Source organism: Nannospalax galili, unplaced genomic scaffold (assembly GCF_000622305.1).
Source record: "Nannospalax galili isolate Female #2095 unplaced genomic scaffold, S.galili_v1.0 scaffold586, whole genome shotgun sequence".
NCBI classification, from domain to species: Eukaryota; Metazoa; Chordata; class Mammalia; order Rodentia; family Spalacidae; genus Nannospalax; species Nannospalax galili.
Window position 1 is genome coordinate 2,077,919 of NW_008355363.1, and position 22,711 is coordinate 2,100,629.

A 22,711-nucleotide genomic window follows, 5' to 3' on the forward strand; every position below is an offset into this window, starting at 1 on the left:
CTCTTTTCTGAATTCATTCAGAAGTTTATCCCTATCTTCCTTCAGCTCTATGATTACCTTGTTTGTGTGTTCTTTAAATTCACTGATTTCTTTTCTCATATTCATCATTGTTCTTTTGAGTTCCATGTCCTGCATTGTCTCTAGGGGATTCTCATTGTGCTCCTCTAGAGGATTACTGGTATTTGGTGGGGATATGTTATTTTGGTTTTTCATGTTATTATTTTTTCTCTGTGATTTTGACATGTGAATTTCTTTTGTAGTTTCTGAATCTTGTGTGATACTCGGGCCTTCAAGTTTTTAGTTCTGCTTCTTTTATTTTTGAGTTTTATGTGTCTTTGTGGTTTACTTTTTGGGTATGAAGAGCTGGTTCGTCTAAGCTTCTGGTTCTCTCTTTTGATTTTATATTGTTGAGGCCAGATTGATTTTGTCTTCAGGAGTTCTGCGGTGTTGTTTTGACTTGTATTCAGTGTTTAATAATGAAATAAGCTTTAATTTATTTTCTCAAGAAATATAGTAAATCGTTTTTAAAATATTTGATTTATTATTTTTATTTTATGTGTATGTGTGTATTGCCTGCATGTAGGTAAGTGCACCTGTGTCATGCAATGCCTGTGGAGGACAGAAGAGGCTTTCAGTTTCCCTGGAACTGGAGTTATGGACAGTTGTTAGCTGCCATGTGGGTGCTAGGATTCGAACCTGGGTCTTCTGCAAGAACAACCAGTGTTCTTAACTTCTGAGCCATTTCTCCAGTCCCAGAAAATACTTTTTAAAGAAATTATTTAATCAAATTTTATTTACTATTAAACTTTAAAACTATAAAACTTCTGTTTTACTGTCTTTTCCTTTTCGTATGTAAAACATATGAAGTTCAAAAAAATTTAATTGTTTTATTTTATTTGAGACATGGTCTCAATCATTATGACAAATGATCATGGAAATTACTATGGAACCCAGTCTAGCTCAGACTCATGTTCGTTCTTTTGCCTCAGTCTCTCATGTGCTGCAATTGTAAGTGTAAGCCACCATACAAATTTGTTTCTATTTTTGAACACTCACTAATAATGTGTTTTTCTGTATAGGTTTTGTGAATGAGTTGGACCTTCTTGGTTGGGCTGGCATTGTATGTTGCTACAGTATTTTAATATTTTAAATAATTTCAAAGTAAAAAACAAAATTAATAGAAGTACACAGACATACAGAATGCTTAAAACAATTAAAAGTGCTAAGTGCTGCATTGAAATCATTGGTGGTTATCGTACTGAGTGCATTCTGTTAGTGTGATGGAGTTTGTTCTAAGTGTCTCCATGATTTTCAAATACTCTAATATATTTCAGATGACCTCATGCATCATGGAAGTGTTTCTTATGTGGTAACGTTGTAAAGACTAAAGGATTAGCTTATTTCTGAACATTTGAAAATTTAGAAAGAAATAAATTAATTTCTGTAGCTGTCATACACTGCAAACCTAAGCAATGCTTTCTTCCTGCTATTAAAATAATATCTGCAAGCCTCCTGAGTCTAGTAGCAGAGCACTATCTCTCTCATTTTTTTAAAGCATGTAATCTAGAGATCATTTAAATGATCATTTTATGCTGTTGTTTAAAAGTACATACAGTACTTTGAAAAATTTCAATGGAAAGAAGACACTAAACATAATTAGTTATGCAAATAATTGTTTAGTTGCACTGTGAAAGAGAGCAATAAACATAATTAGTTATGAAAGAATAAAATATATGGATTACTGTATTGAGGATAGCATTTGGGGACTGTTATGGAAAAGTAAGAAGCTAGATTCAATGTACCATATTTATAAAGTAAAAATGATTCTAAGCATGGTGGCTGTATGCCTGAAATCCCAGCATTTGGGAAACTGAGGTAGGAAAATATTGAGTTTAAGGTCACCTTGGGCTTCATAGCTAGACCTTGTCTCACTAACATAGGAATAAAATTACTATTGTAAACTATTAGTTACTTATCTGTTGCTGTGATGAAACACCATGACCAAGGGAACTTATAGAAGGTAGAGTTTATTTAGCTTATGGGTCAAAAGGTCATCATGGCAGGGAAGCATGGTGGCAAAGGTGGCTGTAGCAGAAAGAGGAGAGGTCACATCTTTAAGCAGGCACAGGAAGCGGAGAGGGCCTACAAATTCCTCATGGCTTAAGAACTCTCTAATCCTATCCCCCAGTGTCATGCTTCCTCCAGCAAGGCCATCTAAAACCTTCTAAAACCTCACCAAACAGCACCAAACAGCACCACCAACTTTCAAACCATCACATTCCACACTCCAAACCCCATAGAAATATGACCATATTAAATTCAAGCTGCATTTAGTTCAACCTTATAATTCCCCATAGTCTTTAACAGTCTCAATACTATTCAAAGTCCATAGTTCAAAGTCTCTTTTGAGACTCAAGGTACTCTCTTAACTCTCTTAATTGCAAGTCCCTGTAAAATCAAAAGACAAATTATACATTTCCAACATACAATGGGACTGAATATACAGTCCCACTCCAAAATGGAGGAATGGGGACATACTGAGGAAATACTGAATCAAAATAAGACTTAAAACCAGCAGGGAAAACAGAAAATCCAGTAGCTCCATGTCTGTTTTCTGGGACTTTTCTTCCAAAGTGCTTGGATGGCTCAGCCCCTCTGAAACAATGGAGGAGAACTCAGTATTCCTTTACAGGTATTTAATGCCTGTAAAACCAGCACTATGTGATGAACACTACCAAGTTCGGATGCCAGCCTGGGATGGACTCCTGCTCATTTCATCCACATTAACAACAACTTTCCTATGCTCTGGTTTTTCTAGGAATAGAAAATCCATCCCTCATTTTCCTCTTACAGGTTGGAAGCTTAGTTGGATATAGCCTTGCCCTGCGGATACTTCTTCCATTGTTTAAGTGCAAATCCCTATGTGGCTCCATAAGCACATTAATCTCATTATAAATGAGAGCCTTTCCTTCAGTATATACTTTCTGTCTTAGTTTGTTCTTCATTGCTGTGACAAAATACTCTGACCAATACCAACATGGGGAGGAAAGGGTTTATTCAGCTTACAACTCCCAGGTTGCAGTTCATCAGGGAGCCCAAGGTAGGAACTCAGGGCAGGAACCTGGAAGCAGGAGCTGGAGTATAGGCCATAGAGGGATACTGCCTACTGGCTTGCTCCCCTGGTCCCTGCTCAGCCTGCTTTCTTATGCAACACAGGCCCACCTGCCCATGGGTGGCACCACCCACAGTGGTCTGGGCCCTCCCACATCACTCATCAAGAAGATGCCCCTCAGACATGGCCACAGGCCAGTCCAATAGAGGAAATTCCCCAACTGAGGATCCCTCAACCCAGGTGTGTCAAGTTGACACTAAAGCTATCCAGCACACTCAGCATTGCTTCACTCATATGTATTTAATGCCTGTAAAACCAGCACTATGTGATGAACACTGTCAAGTTCAGATGCCAGCCTGGGATGGACTCCTGCTCATTTAATCCACATTAACAACAACTTTCCTATGCTGTGGTTTTTCTAGGAATAGAAAAATCCCTCCCTTATCTTCCTTTTACAGGTTGGAAGCTTAATTGGATGTGGTCTTGCCCTGAGGATACTTCTTCCATTGTTTAAGTGCAAATCTCTATGTGGCTCCATAAGCACTTTAATCTCAATATCAATGAGAGCCTTTCCTTCAGTATATACCTTCACTCCAACCTTATATAGAGTCCTAGTGCTCTTTTACCCTCCAAATTGTACATTTTGCATTTCTCTGTCACACTTGCTCTTTTTCACTGAAGATCTGCATAATATTCACCATCAACAGTCATGCCATCATTTTTGTGGTAGGCTATCTTGAAACGTCCTCTGTCAAAGAAATTAGTCCATTACTTTTCAACATAGCCTCAGGCAAGCTTTTAGACTATGGGAAGACTACAGTCAGGCTAGTTGCCAAAATATCTCAATTGTTGCTTAAATCCTTATAATCCCGTGGAACTACTTTACTCTCAGCACTACTTTCTTCCAGGCTCTTATTAAAATGGCTCATTAAGCTCTGCTTACAGCATTCAACTTCTTTTCTATTCCAAACTTCCAAAGTCTTCAATTTTCCTCCCCAAACTGACATGGGTAGGTATGTCACAGCAATACCTCACGATTCTGGTACCATCTTCTGTATTAGGTACTTTTCTGTTGCTGTGATAAAACTTTACGACCAAGGAAACTTATAGAGGGAAGAGTTTATTCAGCTTAAGGTTCCAAAGGGGGCAAGCGTCCATCATGACAGGGAGGCATGGTGGAAGAATTAGCCAGAGCAAAAATAGGAGTGCTCACATCTTCAAACAATTACAGGAAGTAGAGAATGACTGGAAATTCCCTAAGGCTTAAGAACTCTCAAAGCCCTCTCCTGGTATCTTTCTTCCTCCAGCAAGGCCACACCTTCCAAAACCTCCCAGAACAGTGCCACCAACTGGAGACAAAATACTTGGAGCCCATGAGGGACATTCTCATTCAAATCATCACACAAACAAAATTTTGTCAGAGAGCAGTATAGAACTTGAAATCTGCTTTTTCAAGCATCATTGTGCCTTGTGTGAACTAATTTTTTTTAGAAGTATTTCATCACAGCTTTAACATACTCAGTAACAATTTCCAGAGCAAAGATACATCCCTTTCAAAAGTGGCTATAAAATTTTTAGGTTTACAGTTGAATTAACACAGTTATACAATATTGAACTCAGTATAAACCCTGTAAGACATAAAATTGAATGTGTTTTTAACCTTTAAAAAAGATCTCCATTTCATTTCAAAATATACTGCTTCTTACAGAAAGACTCATTGTTTTTACTAATAACACTTATCTTGGTGCATGCGTCTCTAATCTGTTTGTATCTGATTATTACTAGTAATGGCCGGTTGCATTCAGATCCTTGGCATCTGTATACAGGCTGCTAGATGAGGAAGAGCTGACCTTCCTAAAACAAAGGCCCCTAGAAAGGCTGACTAGATTTACCAGGTGGACAAGAGTGAGCTATTTACTAAATCCTTTTATTTTCAGAATACTTGTACACAGAGTTCTGTTAAAATAAATCTGCCTGGCTATCTTCAAATGAGGTCACCATTCTATCACAACCATGAAAACCTATAGCTATAATGATTGAAGAACAATGATTGAAAGAATATTTCAAGTGCAGTCTTAAGTTTCATTTCATTCCTGTTCAATGGCATAGAATCTACACTTCTTAGAGAAATCAACAGTGGTTTTCAAAAATGTGCCAAACACTGTTGTTGGAAATTTAAACAGAAGATCAGGTCCTATCTTCACAACCACAGTGATAGTTAACTTTTCAACAGGTTTTAAAAGCACCTGAGACAAATCTCTGGGCAGGTCTGTGAGAGAATTTCTAGATTGGGTTCACTGAGTTGGGAAGACCTAGCCTAAATGTGGAGAGCATTATTCCACAAATTGCTCTCCTGCACTGTATAACAAAGATAAAACAACTTGAGCACCAACATTCACTTCTACTTTCCTCTTGACAATGACACAATGTGGTTATATGCTTCAAACTCCTGCTACCATGACTTCTTGCCATGATAAATTGTACCCTGGAACTGTGAGTCAAAATCCATTCCCTTCTTTAATTTCACTGATTAAGAGTTTTGTCACAACAATGATCAAAGTAACTAATATAATCCATTTGAGAAAGGAATTGCTATTTACATTTTGCATGATGAAGCTGAGACTCAAAGTAACTCAGAACCTTACAGTAAGTTGGGACACTAGGACTGACAGAGACTATTGGTTTCCTTTTCACTAGACTCTTGGTAGAGATTCAATTCCATTTAGAGGCATGATATTGTATTCTAATAAAATGTTTATATGGAACCATAGTCATATAAACATACCATTGTTTCTAGCGATTATATAATGTGTTTTTTGCCAAAATTGCACAGAATGGGTTTATGTGACTGCATCACAAAAGAACACATCTGTTCCTTTCATTCTTTATATCTTATTTGAAAAGACTGTTGTCAAGTACCTAGTACATTGAATCTGTCTTACAGTGTCTCTCAATGCCTACATATCATGTACACATTTAAAGATCTTGAACTTTACAAACTCTAAATTTCCAAGCAATCAATTCGAAATTAATTCTAATCTATTGATTTCTGTATATCTGAATTTTTGTACACTTGATCTTTTCTTTGTGCTTAAAACCTCTCATATATGGCATGGAATAAAAGGGATTGGCAAGTGAATCAAGACTAAGCCAATGATTAGGTATAATATAGGATATGAGAAGGTAAAAAGGAAAAGGATGATAGAGTAATTTCATATTTCACTGATAGGATATGAATGTTTAAGAAAAAAATCTGCAGAACATAAATACGTTAAGTATGTTTAACAACTTTTAAATGGTAACCTATGCTGTGAAAGTTAATATTCTATAATCAAGGGAGTCTTAAATTCTTTTGTGTTTCCTTATGATTAAACTTGGTGCACATACCTGCCAAACAAGGACATTCGCACTTGCTTTTACCGTATCAAATTACCAAGTCAAATTCAGCTTATTTAAAGACATAATTTAGTGGACATTTGCACTTTCATTAACCTAGCATATTTTTCCCTCTTTCCTTTGGAAAATGCACAGCCACTGTTGGAGGCAGACTGGGTGGAACCGTCAATGTACTTTATCTTACCCAGCCCAAGGACAGCAAAACCACAACTCTATCCAAACTAATCAAACATTCTTTTTCTTTCTTTCTTGAGTTTGATGTCAGAGTGGAAAGCCTGTGGATATGGTGTTTGAGCTCCTCATGCACAGACTTGTGAAATATTCAGATTCCTCATTGTTTTGAGATCAACTTACATTTTCTTTAAAACTGTCATCTCCTTCCCTTTATAACCTTCCAGGAAATACCATGTTGGCTGAAGAACATAAAAACTCATGCTTTCTTGGACATTAAGGTATAAAAAGCTTGTTTTCATAATCAATTTCTCTATAAAGTATTCAATAATGACGATTATGAAATCTTCATAGTAGGTAAGACAGAAAAAACTGAACTATATAATAGATAGCAACAGTGATTATGCACTATTTATAGATAAATCATGACATAACAATGAGCAAGTATTGGGTTGGCAAGGTGACTCAGTGCATAGAAGTACCTGCTACGATGCCTGAAAATTGGAGCTCAATCCCAAGAATCCACATGGTGGAAAGAAGGAAATAAGTGCTGCAGACTGTCATCTGACCTCTATGTGCACGCTGTAGCAGATGTGTGTGTTTCATAAATAAATATAAAACATGAGCAAGTATTTGAATGCATTCATAGAGCTATGAAGTGATACAGCCAAGCACCAATCTCTAAAAGACTTTTTTTTTCCATAGACTTTACTGTCTGTGCTCATTCTCATGATATAATAACGTTTGATGTAGAGCCTCTATTGTTGATATAACTGTACTCAAAATGTATGTATGTATTCAAACTCCAGGTATTATATTTCTAGGACTGGATTTTCCATATCAGATAATATTTGTAACATCAATCTGAATAAAGATATTATTATTATTTTTCCAAAGAGAGGCAATTTTAACACATTTTTTTCCAAAAATAACTTGAAGCAGGTTACATAAATATATATAAATGAAGTTCAAGGGGGAAAAATAGGAATAAGAAATCAAAGACCAAAGGATTTGTTTAGCTCTGTTTTTCTTCTTCTTTTTTTTTTTAATCCTAATGAGTTTATTTGGCTTGTAAAGGTATATATTATTTGAAACCCCATAGGAATCTAAACTTATTGAAACTTCATATGATTCATACTCAGCTTTAAATGAGACACCAAATCCTAAGGACTTATCTTTATACCTATAGATTAATGCATCTCTCAACTCTCAACAGAGAAGCTTCTTAAGAAAGTGATTTACAAAGAGATCCACAACTGGTCAGTGTGAAGAAAATAAGAGACTGCAGAGAGTTTAGCTCTAAATGGGACACCTATATCAAAACTACTACTGCCTATCAAAGTTCAGGGGTCATTGCAGACTATGGGGAAAAAGATTGTAAGAGCCAAATTGGGTGGATGAATAAAAGGAAATCGTGTTTTGGGGACACAACAAGAGAGTTGCACATATGAACCCAAAACACTTGTTACAATATTCACATTATCTGTGCTAGCCCAAGTCAACCAAAATGCTACAATGGAGTGGAGAGGTGGAAAAGAAGCCTCAGCCCTAGCTGAGTGTTTCCTGGCATTTGATACCTGCTGGGATTGGGAGAGTTACTTTCCTTTAAGGGTGTGATGCTTGGTAGGTTAAACATGTTCCAGTGGATGAAACCACACCACAGAGAATTTGGAGATGCAAATTAAACTTATAGGGAGCAGGGACATGGGATGGGTTTGAGGAGACATAGAGAAGAGATCTAAATATGATCAAAATACATTTTATGAAATTCTTAAAAACCCAATAAAATATAATAAAAATAAAAATATTTGGGGTCTGGAGAGATGGCTCAGCAGTTAAGAACACTGACTGATCTTGCAGAAGACCCAGGTTCAAATCCCAGCACCCACATGTCAGCTAACAACTGTCTGTAATTCCAGTTCCAGGGGATCCAACAGCCTCTGCTGTCCACCCAGGGCATTGCACAACTCAGGTATACTTACCTACATGCAGGCAACACATGCATACACATAAAACAAAAATAATACATAAAATATTTGGGGCTGGAGAGATGGCTCAGTGGTTAAGAACACTGTCTGTTCTTACAGAAGACCCAGGTTCTAATCCCAGCACCCACATGGAAGCTAACTGTATGGAACTCTAGTTCCAGGGGATCCGACAGTCTCTTCTTTCCTCCGTGGGCATTGCATGAAACGGGTGCACTTACCTACATGTAGGCAATACACGTATACACATAAAATAAAAATAATAAAATATTTTTTTTTAAAAATAGAAATACTTGGAGTAAATTGAATATTTTACATTCCTAGATAGAACAGTACATTAAAACATTTGTTTTCTACAGTTAACATATAAATTTCATACAGTGGTATAAATAAAAGATCAGCCCAACTAAAACAACAATGCCAACAACAAAACCCTAAAAGGATAGCTTGTGACACAGTTTAAAATGAATATTGTATCCTAAATAGGACTCAATAAAATTTCATTTTCACTCTTCCATTTCAGACATGCAGGGAGGATATAATTCAGAGACAAAGTGAATCCTGTGGCCTTCATGATTCTTTCCAATACCATTATTATTTTTCTCTTAAAGTTATCTCTATTATCTTGCCTATACAAGATGGCTATATATCATTTTATGAGTAAATATCAATGATAGAATTTAATTAGTTAAGAAAATGTAGAGTCAAGTCTCTAATGGTATCAACCTGAGAGTGGGACCATCATTCAGTTCACATACAGAAAATCTATAAAACAACATATAACATTGAATAAACTGGCTTACTGCTAGAAGATGAAATTTTAAACTCTAAAGAAGAGTTCAAATTCATGAATTCACTATCCTTAGTCTAAGACGGAAGTTGAAATGAGATACATGAGTACATTAAAAATTAATGATAATATTTTCCTTTATATATTTTAATATACATATTATATATATATATAGCACTGAGTCCAAGTCTATTTAGTGGTATTCCTTTGTACTTATATTTAGGGCTGCTCAGTTGGGGTTAGATAACTTCTCAAGGGAGCTAGTCCCTTGTGAAAAGTGATTCTCCCTCCCACAGCATGCATTGATTGCCTGTAGCTCTTCATCTTAATGTGGGACCCTGTGATATCTCCCCCGTCCATCTTGGCATGTCAATTGGGTGTGTCATTATGAAGATCTCATTAGACTACCATGCTGTGAAGATTTCAGTGGTGCTGCTTCCCTATCTTGTCTAGAATTCATTGGCTAGTTAACTAAATCACTAACCCTTAGCTAACTAACCTCTGCAGCTATATGTACATGTCTGTGTTTACAGCACCATACTGTTGTAATTGATTTCCCTCTTATTAATCGGACCCAATGTCCTATTACACAGCTGCTGATTATTCCCAAAATTAAAGTGCCACTACTGCACAAATAGATAGCATTTGTTAGGCTGGTCATAGTTGTGGTTTGTAGAATTTTAGCTGGGTAGGATCACTGATTGCTTTTCTCCCTTGGCAGCTTACCTAGAACCTTCTGATACTGTGAGAGTTAGTTTTCAGAAAGGAGCCTCCAGGTCAGTGCCAACTGGATTACTCCAATCCAGTGCCAAAACTATGTTATGTCTTCAACAATATGGTCTTACCATACAGTTCTGGAAGGCAATCAAAGGCTGTGGTAGTAGCCTGTATTACTAAGTTTCCCTTCTCTATAACTATGATTTTTGTTACATAGCTTTTAGTACACAAATACTGTCACAAGATATTGTATGTGTATTTTTCAGTACACCTACTAAAAATAATTTCCTTTAGTTTTTCACACTGTCTAAACCTCTCTCTCTCTCTCTCTCTCTCTCTCTCTCTCTCTCTCTCTCTCCCCCAGTACAGCCCTCCCACCTCCCCCTCCAGGTAAGTATCATCCCTTTATCCCTTTCCTCACTTTGCCCTGTATGACTCTTATTTCCAAGTACGCCCTCTTTCTCAGACACTGCTTCCCCTTTACCTGTTGGTTACTTTCCACTTTCTTGGCTTCTGTGGTTATATCCTTACATATACATGTAAGGATTTTGAGCTACTATCCACAAATGAAAGAGAACATGCATCGCTTGTTTTGTTTGTATCTGGGCTACCTTACTTAGTATGACAGTTTCTAGTTCTATGCATTTACCTGCAAATGTCATGATTTAGTTTTTCTTTACCTCTGAGCAGAAATCCATAGTCTAAACTGTCTTTCATTTTCATTATCATCAGTTGAGGGACATTTAGTTTGTTTACATCACCTAGCTGTTATGAAAAGGGTAGCATCTAACATGGTTGAACAAGTACCTCTGCAAGAGGATATTGAGTCATTTGAGGATTATCTCAAGGAGTGGTACAACAGGATCACATGGTAGATCTGTTTTTAGTTTTCCTGAATTCTACACACTGATCTCCATTCACCAGTAGTGAATGAGAGTTTCTTTCCCCACATGCTCACCAGTGTGTGTTGTCATTTATTATCATTATTTTAGCCATACTGACGGGTATGATGAAATTATAAATTAGTCTTAATTTGCATTTCCCTAATTTATAAGGATGTTGTGCACTTTTAAGGAAATTTCTCAGCCATTTTCATTTCTTCTTTTGAGAATGCTTCATTCAGATTGGTAGGCCAGTTTTTTTTTCAATTGAGTCATATGTTTCTTGATTCTTTGTTTTTTGAATTGTTCGCATATTCTGGAAATTAATCCTCTGTAAGATGTATAGCTGAAAAAGATCCTTTCCCACTTTTTGAGTTTCCCCTTTACTAGATGAACTGACTCTTTTGCTGTACAGAGGCTTTGTAGTTTAATGAAATCCCACTTGTAGAATGTTGACTTTAACGTCCTTGCCAAATGAAGTATGATTTAGAAAGTCCTTTCCTCCATCTATAGCTTGTTGGGTACTACCCATGATTTCACCTAACTGTTTCAGCATCTTAGTTTTCATATTGAGGTCTTTGATTCATCTGGAGTTTATTTTCATACAGGGTAATATACAGGCATGTATAATCATTCTACATGTGGAGATCAGGTTTTCTAGCATCATTTGTTGATGGTGTCTTTCCTCTAGTGAGTAGTCTTGGGAATTTTTTCAAATATCTGGTGACTGTAATTGCATGCACCATGTTTGTGTCTTCTCTTTTGTCCATTGGTCTACATGCTTGACTGTTTTACAGTATCATGCTGTTTTAAGACTATAGTTCTGTAATGTTGTTTGAAACCTGATATGATAATCCCTTCAGCTTGTTCTTTTTGCTCACAATTACTTTGTCTACCTGGGGTCTTTTCTGGTTCCGTATGAAGATTGGGAAGGTTTTGCTATTTCTGTGAAAAGTGTCATGAGTATTTTGATTGAGGTTGCTTTGAGTCTGTAAATTACTTCTGGTAAGATGACATTTTCATAATATTAATTCTGTTAATCAATGAGCACTGGAGTTCTTTCCAGCTTGTGATGTCTTCTTCAATCTCTTTAAGGATTTAAAGTTCTCATTAATTAGATCTATAACTCCTTTGGTTATGTTTATTCCTAGATATTTTTTGTCCTAGTGTGAAAGAAGTGTTTTCATGATCTCTTTCTCTGACATCTTGTTATTGATATATAAAAAGGCTAGTGAATCTTGTACACTGATTTCGTGTCCTGCCACTTGCTGAAAATGGTAATTTCTCAAAGCTTTGTGGTAGAATTTTGGGAATCTCTTATTATAAAATCATATAATCACCAAATAGGGTTTATTTGACTTTTTCCTGTAAGTACAATTTAATCTCCTTTTATTATCTTCTTGCTCTAGCTAGGGTTTGAAGCACTATGTAGAAAAGGAGTAGGGATAGTGGACAGCCATTTTTCATTCTTGATTTTGATTGTGGTGCTTCAATTTTTTCTCTATTTATATAGGGTATGAGTTTGTTGTATATAGCCTTAATTATGTTGAGGTCTGTTTCTTCCAGACCAATTGCCTCTAGGACTTTTATCATGATGGCATATTGGATTTTCTCAAAATTTTTTCTCTGTCTATTGAGATGGTCATGTAATTTATGTCTTTAAGTCTGTTTATATGATTTATTACATTTATTGACTATGGTGTATTGAACCAACCCTGCATCTCTGAAATAAACTAACTTGATCAAATTTTATGGATTTGTGTCTGTTTGCAGTTTGCAAGCACTTTATTGAGAAATTTTACAACTGTCTTCATTAGAGACATTGATCTGTAGTTTCCTTTATCTGTGTCTAAACATGATTTGGATATTAAAGTAACACTAGCTTCAGAGAAAGAGTTTAGAAGTTCTTTTTGTTTCTATCTTTTTAAAATAACTTAAACCAGTCTTGTTTATAGTTCTTTAAAGGTCTGGTAAAATTCTGCTGTGAATCCATCTGAATCTGGAATTTATTTAATGAGTAGATTTTTCTATTACTATTTCAATCTCCATATTTTTAATGGGTAGGTTTAAGTTGTTTATCCCTTCTTGATTTAAATTTGGTGCTTTGATTGAATCTAAAAATTCATTCATTTCTTTCAAATTTTATAATTTAATGTAGTATAGGCTATTAAAGTAACTCATTATAAGGTCCTGGATGACTTACGTGTCCTTTGTTATGTTTCTATTTACAAATCTATGTTTCTTGATTTAGATGAGCTGTTTATCTTTTTTTTTAACTGATCTGAGGTCTATTTTGTTTATCTTTTCAAAGAACTAACTCTTGGATTTATTAATTCCTTGTATTGTTTGCTTTTTATACTTCATTGATTTCTGCTCTGAATTTTATTATTTTTTCTCATCTGCTATGTTTGGATTTGGTTTGTTCTTGTTTCTCCAGATTCAAGAGTTCTCTCTTTAAGTCATTTACTTGTGCTTTTATTTGGCTTTCTGATCTAGGTACTTGGAACTGTAAAGCTCCCTCTTATGATTAATTGTAATGTGTCCCAGAGATTTTGCTGTCCTCTATTCTCATTTTCATCTAGTTCCAAGAATATTTTTCTCTCCTTTCTTTCTTTCTTTCTTTCTTTCTTTCTTTCTTTCTTTCTTTCTTTCTTTCTTTCTTTCTTTCTTTCTTTCTTTCTTTCTTGAGATGACAGGTTACACTTATAGACCAAGTTGGCTGGAACTCTATATAGACCAGGCTGTCTTTAATATCAAAGAGATTCACCTGCTTCTACCTCCTGAGTGCTGAAATTAAATGCATGTGCCACCATGCCATGCACATTTCTTTCTTTCTTGATTTAGGTCTTTGTTATTTAATCTTCATGTGTTTGTATAGTTACTAAAGCTTCTTTTGTTGTTGATTTTAAGCTTTATTGTGTTGTGTCTGATATAATACATGAAATTATTTTGATTTTTAGTATTTGTTAGGGTTTTTTTTTTGTGCCTCAGTATGTGATGTATGTAATAAAAACTTCCATGGGCTGCTGAGTGCTGAACTCAATGTGTTGGTCCTTGGTTGGAATATTCTGTAAATGTGTGTTAGATCTATTTGATGTATGATATCATTTAATTCAAATGTTTTTCTGTTGACTCTTTGACAAGATGACCAGAGTCCTGGAGAAAGCAGAGTATTAAAGTCACCTACTTTGATCAAGTTAGGATTAATCTGTATTTTGAATTTCAGTTGTACTATTTTATGTAATTGGATGTATCTGAGTTTGGTGCATATATAATTTCATGATTGCGATGTCTTCTTGGTTGATTATTAGCTTCATCAGAATGAAATGAGTTTATCTCTTCTGTTTTTAGTTTGGAGTCTGTTTAGTCTGGTATTTGAATATCAGCCTGCTTAATTCTTAGTGCCATTGCTTGGAATACTTTTTTTCTATCCTTTCACTATAATGTACCTGCCTTTGAAGGTAAAATGAATTTCTTGTATGCAACAAAAAATGCATTTTGTTCTTATTTCATTTGATTAGCCTGTTTCTTTTCATTGGAGAAATGATACTTAAAATTATTTTTGAAAGATATGTATTGGTTACTGTCATTTTATTTTTTGTTTGCCTTCTTATTCTTATTTTGATTTTCCATAATTATAGCTTTACTGTTTCCTTTACATAGCCACTTGAGTATGGTTTTTCCTTGCTTCAGTACTTTGCATCACTTCAAATATTCTTTTTATGGCTAGTTTACTGGACATGAATTCTTTCAACCTATTTATATAATTGAAGATTGTTCTTTCTTTTTAGACTGCAGTAGACAGTTTTTCTGGGTAAAGTATTCTGGTTTGGCCTCAATGATCATTTAAATTTTGAAATACTTTCCTGCAGACTATTTTGCCTTTTAAAGTTCACATTGTAAAGTTAAGTGTTATTCTAATGGATTTCTTATATGAAACGTGTTTTCTCTTGAAGTTTTCAGTAGCCTTTCCTTGTTCTATTTTTACTATGACATGTCATAAGGAGCTTCTTTTTAGGGCCTATTTGATGTTCTGTGTGCTTCTTGTATTTGTACAGGTATGTATTTCCTTAATTTACTGGAATTTTCTTCTCTAATTCTGTTGATGATCTCGTCAATCCATTGAATGAAGATTCTTCTCTTTCCTCTATGACTATAATTTGTAGATTTTGTCTTTTCATGGTATCCCACAGCTCCTGCATGTTTGATTCTTGTCTTTACAAATTTTCATATTCTTTGGTTGAGCAGTATAAATCTCCAGCTTTATCTACAAGTCTTGATATTCTGTTCTCTATTTAATTCACTCTGCATATAAGACTTTCTCCTGTCTTTTCTAATTTGCTTATTGATTTTTTTCAAATCCGTCTTCATCTCAGCTTGGATTTTCTTCAATATTTCTACCTCTTTCTTGGATTCCCTTTTCAAATCCTGAATTGTCTTTGGTCATTTTGTACAGCAGCATATTTAGATTTTCTTGAACTTCAATATATACTCATATATTCATATATTCGTTCATATATTCTTTGCATTCCTTCAACTCTGTGTGTGCGTTTCTGTGTGTGTGTGTGTATGTGTGTGTGTGTGTATGTTCTATAGTGTCCTTGAGCTCTTCTGTCATGTTTATAATTGCTTCTTTTGCAGTGCCCTGGGGTTCCTCTGGCAAGTTCTCATTGTAGAACACTTTTATAAGACTGGTGAGAATTGATGGGAATATATGATCTTGGATTTTTATATTAATTTTGTTTTTTTGTGTTGTGACCTTGTCACTTGGGCTTTCTTTATTGGTTGTGTGTCAAATATAGAACTCTAGTCTGCCTTTGTTGAGTACAAGTTTGGTTTTATGTTATTGATGACATGACTTGGTTGATTTCTCATCAGCTATGATTAATAGCTGGTCTCTGCTTCAGATTTCCACCTTATGATATTTTTTGGTAGGACTGGATTATTCCAGTCCAAACCAATCTGACAGGTAGGCAATCAGAACTTGAACTGTGATTGAGGCGACTACAAAGAAGTGGGCACATTCTGAACAGCTCAGAGGGATCAAGAGCTACAGTTCATGTACTAGTTACAGAAATGGAACATGACAAAGAAGTATCCATTAAATTACTAAGCACCATCGTTTCCCCAAGTTTTATAGCTCTGAACACAACTCAGATCTCCATGGCTTATAAAAGGAAGAAAGATAATTTACATGGATAATATTCACAAATAATAGCAACAGGCAAAGAAGTCATAGCATTTGCAATTATTAAGATATGAAATCATGTTTCCAAAGGAAACATTAAATGGTTTAGTAAGGAAGAATGTGAGTGATTTAATTCCTAGAATGATAATGACATTCTTAGAATTACATGCTGAACTTTTTTCTCTCTAGTTCTCTGTGTCAGTATTAGCATTGTAATCTTTAGTTCCATGACTAATCCTAGTAATCCCAATTACATTGTCAATAGATCTTTTTTAAAGCTGAATTGCACACTCCACTTTTCTACACCACTTGTTTCTGTAATTTATACAAGGAAAAGTCACAGCAATGATGAAACTTATGCTGACCAAACCATATTCACCAGACGATATAGAATTAAACTTTCCATATTTCATTAAGTTTATAAAACAAAAGAAAGTGCAATAGTCAGAAGTGAAGTAGGCAGAAGAATAAAGATTTTGAGAAACTAGAAGTTCCCCAAGGAAACATAATTTCACTGATTTCATTTATGAAAGGAAAATTCTCTTTTGCTTTAGCCTGAACATTTTAAAAACATTAATAACACTTTCACCTCTTATCACACTTGAGATATTGTCTTATTACCTTGTTGAAATCCTTTCTCTTCTATGTTTATTGTGAAAAAATTGAGGACAAGAAAGACTATTTGATCAAATTCATGTTTTTTAACTGAATCCTGTAATAGGCTTAGGTCCACAGCTAACAGCCAGTTTTTGAATTTTTGATCAGCCAATGCTGTTTTTCTCTAAGCTGGTGGGGCAATCTACATTTCCTGACTTAACAGGTACTGCTTAAAACTACTACTTATTCCTATTTATCACAGTTTCATTTTGTTTTGTTTTAATTTTTTGTGTATGAGTGTTCTGCCTGCATGTATGCATTTGCAGTGCCCAAAGAGGATGGAAGAGGGCATCATATCCCCTGAAACTGGAGTTTCAGATGGTTTTTAGCTGCCATGTGAGTTCTGGGAACTGAACCCAGGTCCTCTGAAAGAGCAGTCAGTGTTCTTAACCACTGAGCCATCTCTTCAGTTCCCTTCATCACTGTTTAAAATAAAAAAAATCTTGATGTTACAATTACTATCATCAATAAAGTAACAATCTTTGGGGTTTCAAATAAGATATTAACATATTATGTCTTATTATGTACTATATATAATACATTGATAAGAATAATGGCTTTGGCATAAAAGGTGCTGAAATTTTAATCCTGGTTTTCTTGCTGATCAGCACTGTACTATTCCACAAATTCCTTACAATTTGTGCATTCTGTCTTCAAATGAAGATAATAATATATAAATAAAAATATTTGTTTGTGGAGTACATGAAATGATGACTATAAAATACTGAATGCAATATTTGCGTAGGGCCACAACAAAAGCAATGCTACTCTTCCCATTATTGTGGTTATTATTTTTCCTTTCATGGAACATATTTTTTCAAATATTGTCATATATGCCTCCCTGTCACCATCTAATTCTTAATAAAAAATATCACTTTCTCAAAGAGGTTTTTCTTGATACACATTTTGGTATAGTTGTGTGCCCAACTCCTGTCAGTCTCTATCCAGTTATTGCTTTTTGCTTTCATCATAGCACCCTGCAATTTTTTGTTTATACTTTACTGTCTACTTCCTCAGTAGAATACTAGGTCTACCTGAGCTGTGGTTTGTTTTCTGAATTGTTGTGACTCCAGTGCTATTGCAAATTCTAGAACATAATAAATTCTCATTATTTAGTAAAAGAACAACTATTTTTAATAGAACTGGTATATAAATTGTTTATATATTTAGTATACAACTATAGTAGAATAACAAATCTTATTATTTCAAATTTTCAAATAAAATATCATTGTTCTTTTACCCCCAAATAACTATTCTCATTAGTTGACAATGCATGGTTGCACAGTTCTGAACTGTCTCTGGATATTTATGCCATATTTCTGAGTGTCTCTTAAATATTTGGACTCTTTGGAATGTTCAAAAATGGCAAGATCACAGAGGTACATTAGAAGTTCTAAAATAGGCAGGCTTTTAGATGGTAGAAGCATTTTGATTGAGTTGCAATATGGTATATTCATTTCTTTGCATAAACAATCATGACACAAATATTGAACATAGGTGTATTTTTTAAATAGACAGTTTCAAATGGTTTCCAGATGTACATGTAAGGAGAAGTAGTCATTCCATTTTGACAGCCGAAATGATGAACAGATGGAAAATTCACCTTTGGGGGGTGCTTCTGTAAGAAATATGTGGACAAAAGTCACATAGCTGCCCTGACTGGAATATGCACAGAAATTGGGAGTCAGTGATTAACAGAGAAGAATTTCTCAAGCAGAAACCACTGCAGCCACCAGTTCCAAAGTAGGAATAACCAAATTTAAAGTAATGAATTCTGGGAGGCAAGATGGAAAAATCTAAGTGTTAAAACTCCATGGGGATCTAGTCATGAAGAAAGGAAGGAATTCCACACATTTGTGAGTTATTCCTACAGATGCCTGACCATATTCACGTTATTAATGCTAAGGAAAATGCAGTACGTACAAGACAAAAGGAATTGTGTTAGGATATTGCATTGCGTTTTGTTTGAAAAGCTCATAAACCAAAACCTAACTTCTTGGGTGCTTTGAGAACCCAGTTGTCTTGTGGAAGTAAAATATTCAACTAACTTAATGGGAAAAAAAAGTATCGGAGCAAAAGTTAGGAAGCTTATAGCTCAGAAGCACAATTCCACTAAAAGGCCAAACCGTTATTGTGGGACTATAGAATGTTTTGCCCTTGTCATCCCTTATATAACCAAAGGCCTGCTCAGAACAGTTCCCTTTACCTGGCACATCTTGCCTCACTACAAAATAAAACAAAGCACAGCAAAATGCAAAAATCAAAAAATTTGAGAAAAGAGAACAAACATCGAAAACAGATATGGCAAGGGTATTAACAGGATCTACACCAGAAATTTAAAACTACACTGATTAACATGCTAAAAAAATCCTAAAATGTGTAAAGTAGACAGTGTGAAAATATAGATGAATAATGTAATTGAAGAGAGATGAAAATGTATGAAAGAACCACAAAAGAAGTTTAGAGACCAAAGCAACCAATGTGAATGCAAACTGCGTTTTGAGAAGATTGAGCACAATTGGGCCAAGAAAATCTGAGTTTGAGGATGCAGCACCAGATTGCTTCAAAATTGAAAAGGAAAGGGAAAAACCAAAATTACAAAATAAAGAAGAATATCAGAAGAGAATATCCTGGGACTGTGGAACAATTACTAAAGGAGTAACATACACATAAACAGAATACCACAAGAAGAAAAAGAAACAAAATGGTAATAGATCCCTTTGGTTTCAGGCTTACAAATGAACCTCAGCTAACATTCAACAGCTCTTTGCCTCTTTGTGATGTGTACTTCCTTATTTCTATATCAAGTAATATGCAAATTATGGACCATGAACTAAGTCTGGCTTGTTGTCCATTTTTATAAACAAAATGTTATTGAAACACAGGTACACTTACATCATATTCTAGAGTTGAGTAGTAAGGACAGTGATAATGTGGTCCACAAAATGTTCCATATAGAAAAAAAAAAGATGACCCTTGGTCTAAACCATAAAAAATAACCTGTGCAAATTATTCAGTAATGAAAATATATTGAAACTCCTAAAAGATCAATCCCCCAAAATTTAACAGCATTTAATATATAACTTCATTAGGGCAATATATATCTATTCACACAATTTAGATTAGTCAGTCACACACCAAACAAAAAGATCCTTTCTAAGTCCACTTTCGTGAGCAACACGTTTATTGTGGTTACATACAGCAGAAACATACATGAATCAAAAGCAGCTGCAACACTGAGAAGTCCCCTGAGCATTGTAGGGCAGCAAGACTAAGGAAGTATCTTTACTCCAACAATTACATAAGATGTGCAGATAATCTTGGAAGGCCATGTCCTTCTGAATCTCCTGAGCTCCCCCAAACAGGAAATGCTAATAAGTCCAATATCTTGAAGGCAATCACAGCTGATGGGATTCAAGAGATCAATAATTCAACCCAATGGAAACAGTCCCAAAACAGTACTTTAAAAACATACATGTTAAAGCAAGCAGAAAGAATCAAAAAGGAATAACTGGAATGATTTTAGAATCTAAGTAACTAAAAATTGCACTAGCATTGGATTTTAATCTAAAGAAAAATATCCACACAAACATATTAATATAAATAAATAATTGAATTGCTAGGTAAATGCCAGAAAAGGAACAACATTCTCATTGAAGAATTCCATTTCGTATGCAACAATAGAATATCACAATTAGAACACCACACTAGCCTGCCAGAGGCAGAGACCCCAGGAGCAGGCCAGCGCAGGACTTGGTGCTGGGGAAGCCACAGCCCCAGGGCGAGGACGACGAGGACGATGAGGATGAGCTAGTGGGGCTTGCGGACTACTTGGCCGGGCCGAGTCCTCGGATGGATGCTGAGCTGGACAGCGGCGAGGAGGACCGAGTTTTGGGCTTCAGTGACCCTCTCAGTACTGAGGTGAAGCCCAGAATCTTGCTCATGAGTCTCAGGAGGAGCGACAAGTCATCAATTCAGAAAGTCGTCTTTCACAAAGTGTTCCCCAACGACACCTGTTCCTAAAGAGCGCCAACAAGATCTGCCGGGAAGACGTCTCCAACAGCTCCTTTGTCAACTTTCAAATTTGGGACTTCCTGGGACAGATTGATTTTTTTCTGACCCTACATTTGGCTATGAGATGATCTTTCAAGGAACAGGAGTACAGATCTTTGTCTTTGACTCCCAGGACGAAGCACTGGCCAGGCTCCACCTTACGGAGACCAGGGCCTACAAGGTGAACACTGACATCAACTTTGAGGTGTTTATTCACAAAGTGGATGGTCTATCAGATGACCACAAAATTTAAACCCAAAGAGACATTCACCAGAGGGCAAATGATGACCTTGCAGATGCTGGATTAGAAAAAATTCACCTCAGCTTTTATCTGAGAAGCATATGTGATCACTTGATATTTGAAGCTTTTAGTAAAGTGGTTCAGAAACTCATCCTGCAGCTCCCAACTCAAGAATTTTCTGAACATCTTTATCTCAAATTCTGGAATTGAAAAGGCATTTCTGTTTGATGTGGTCAGTAAAATTTATATTGCAACCGACAGTACTCCAGTAGATATGCAAACTTATGACCTCTGCTGTGATATGATAGATGTGGTTATTGACATCTCTTGTATTTATGGGCTCAAAGAAGATGGAGCAGGAACCCCCTATGACAGGGAATCAACAGCTATTGTAAAGCTGAATACAACAGTTCTTTATTTCAAAGAGGTGACAAAGTACCTGGTGCTCATTTGCTTTGTCAGAGAGGAAAGCTTTGAGAGAAAAGGGCTCATTGACTACAATTTTCATTGCTTTAGGAAGGCTATTCATGAAGTTTTTGAGGTGAGAATGAAAGTGGTGAAGTCTCGAAAGATTCAGAGTTGGCTTCAGAAGAAAACAAGAGCCACTTGTATCAGGACCCCTAGAATGCTGTGGTATGAGTATCAGGTGCACCTGAGACCAGATCTTTTTGACAAGGCTGCTGTACCATGTCGCACTACAGAGAGAGGAAGAAGGAGATTGATACCCATGATATGAATGTATTGTGAAGGAAAACAATTTACTCTTTTTTAAAATAAAATAAGCACTTTTAAGCAAAAAAAAAAAAAAAAAACCACACTAATGATGTTACAAGCAAGAGTAGTTATTGATATTAAATTTGGTGAAGGAAAACTTAAAGAGAAACAGGATACTTAGCTTGAAAGAATATGTTTCTTCCTAAATATAATCATTTGCTGTTTTCCAAGTAAATATACAAAAGTATGAAAAAATATTGGTTACAAATTTATTGAATATTTGCAATTTTCATACAATATAGTTTGGTGGCATTTCGATGAACTCCCCCCACCCCAGTGTCCCTTGCTCAATTTAATGTGCATACACACACACACACACACACACACACACATCACTGTGTTTTCATATACTCAGTAATGTACTCATATATAGTATATATATATGTATATCACAGCTTATGTGAGTGTGATTTTTATCCCCAAATATCCTTCAGTGTAGGCCCATCCACTGGGTCCACCATGAGTTCCATCCCTGTGAATCATTGTCTTTCCCTGTCCCAGCAACAACCAATTGCCTAAAGTTCCTTAGGTCAGGTTGTGATTTCTTACCAATTTCCCCAGTCCTATGCTAGGGTTATGTCTGATTTGAGATTGCACTGGACTTGTGCATGCTGTCAGTCCCAATTGCTATGAGGTCATATGAGTGACTAGCTGTCTGGAAGACTCTGTTCATTCACAATAGATGGAGACTATTAAAGAGTTCCATAACTGGTCAAACAGAAAATATGTACATGAGAGACACTTAA

The 22,711-nt window shown here is 35.6% G+C and overlaps 1 pseudogene; it reads left to right on the plus strand.

Moving 5' to 3' along the window:
• Positions 1–21,927, plus strand: part of LOC103749620 — a 33,410-nt pseudogene extending 11,483 nt beyond the window's left edge.
• The last annotated feature ends 784 nt before the right edge of the window (positions 21,928–22,711 follow it).